We start from the raw sequence: 2417 nt of genomic DNA, 5'->3' as shown, positions 1-2417 counted from the left end.
AAACATGAATCTATTGACAATTATCTTTGAAATTGGATTATTATGAACATTACCACATCAAAAATAAGTTTATAAGTCCAAAAACAGCTTAGGGTAATGTTCCTAGTCCATTTCTAGCCAAAAAAGTCGAATATATGTTGTCTGGGGGTTCAACTCGTCGAGTGCACGAACAAACTCGACGAGTTGGATGCATTTTGCCTTGGACTCGGCGAGTTCATCAGTGGACTTGGCGAGTCTAGTGCCCCAAATGCCCGAAATTCGACTTTTTCAGCATTTTTCAGCAATTTGCATCAAGTATAATGGAAAACAAGCCTAGGCTCTGATACCACTGTTGGGTTTTGGGCATTCTAACACACCTAAGTGTACATGCAACCCTAAATACCTTGGATCTATGTTTTCTCTATTATACATGCAAATATGAACATCCAAGGTATTATCCTAATCTAGCATACAAAACAATGAATATAACAAGATAAAATACATACCTCTTTGATGTAGAATGTCCTCATGAAGCTTGAGTGCCTAGTGCCCCAAGAGTGACACCTCAAATGGTTCACACAACACCAAATACACTTGGAATAACTTGAGAGAAACTTGAACACTTCTAAAAGCAGCAAGCCCTTTCTATCACACATAAAAGTGCCGATTTTCCAAAAGAATATGATCTTATATAGTTGTTACAATTAGGGTAAACCCTAATTGTCATGGCTTTCCATTTCCTTGGATCCATGGGTTCAAATACACCATGGAGCATCCATGGAGCATCATATGGGTTTTAGCCCAACTTGATAATCCATGGAGCATTAGCCCACTATACAAGTATGGAAGATTTACACAATCAACCCATATATTTAATTAGTCTTCTTTTGATCACTTAATTAATTCTAGATTAATTCTTTATCAATACTAATTAAATAATCTTATTAATATATTATAATTTATATTATATTAACAAACCTTAAGTGTTATTTCTCTCATTATAGTCTATCCAAATGCATGATGCCATGCAACCCAAATGGACCATGCCGGGTCGGGTCAAGTCTTACCAATTATAGTTATGGACTTAGACATTAATCCAATAATAACACCAGTCAAAATAGGTCAAAAATAATCATATGTGATTATGTCAATCAAGTAATGTGATTTTGTCAAACAAGTAATGTGATAAACTTACTATGTAACGCAAGTATGATTTTCATACATACTTTATAGTATAAATCAAAGTATATGTCCATACATTTCCAAAAGATTTTAACAAATCTTAATCTAACTTCGCGTGAAGAAGTTATGATAAACTCTAACAATATAAATCTCTATAGTAAGAAGAAATTAAAATATAGTGAGAGTTAGTTTTTTAGAATCTAAAAGAAAGTTGTAGTACTCGGAAATACCTACATGTAGATATAAAGAACGTCAAAAATAGAGTTCATATGAAAAGATATGATCTTCCGAAGATGTAGCAGTCTAAGAGCATGACACGTGGCACAACCCCCCGTAATCAGCCATGCTCCACGACGTGAAAGTGATGTAGGACACTTCTCAAGGCTAGAATGCAGATGGCAAGTCTATTGGAGTGATGTGCTAAGACTTCACGACATAGAAATACAGGTTCACGATGTGAAATCAATATCTTAACACCTTCCAAAGCTAGGAGCTAAATGACAAGTCTACGAGGTGATGCAGCTATGCTTCACGACGTGAACTTGTCTTGGGCAGCCTATAAATATCAAGATCGACCTTAACACTTCTTTCACCCAAATCTCCTTCCTCTCTCTCGTTTACTGAAGGCATTCTACGTCTTGAGCCCGATGATCACGAACCCCTGACTGTTTCTAGTTAGATTCTATAAAATCACTCTACTAGCGTAAGTTTCACAACACCACTTTTTAATGTTTTCGGGGGAAAACACATGATAAATATTATATAAAAGTTAATATTATGTTTATTTTTTTTATTATGGATCGTGTCAGGTACTTTCTATTTTTCATGAGATGTTTTGCAGGGTTTTGGAGCTAGTTGCGGTTGCGGTTTGATTGTAGTTGGGCTTGGTGGGGTTTTTGATGCATTACTGGGCTTTACAGATCCATCAAAGGAGATTTGGATTTAAAAAGTTGAAGACTTGGATGAAGTGGGCTTGTGAAGATGGGTCATGGATTCTTATTTTGGGCTTGGACTATCCATATTTAAAGCTTGAAGACGATTGGCTAAATTTGAAGCATGTGAGGCATGGAGGGGACCAAGGGAATCTTGGGTAGTGGGGTGTGTAGTGGAAAAAAAATGAGCCAATAGCATTCCAACACTATTTGCGAGGGTGGAGTCTCAGTCGCGTAACACTTGCGAGGGTACCCGCGCAACTGCACACTTTTGGGCATTTTGGTCATTTTGCTCACCATTTACTTGAGGGGTTAGGTCTAGCA

The sequence above is a fragment of the Lactuca serriola genome, chromosome 7 (assembly GCF_051521515.1).
Source record: "Lactuca serriola cultivar US96UC23 chromosome 7, Lser_US96UC23_V15, whole genome shotgun sequence".
Taxonomy (NCBI): Eukaryota; Viridiplantae; Streptophyta; class Magnoliopsida; order Asterales; family Asteraceae; genus Lactuca; species Lactuca serriola.
Note: the sequence above shows the minus strand (reverse complement) of the source record.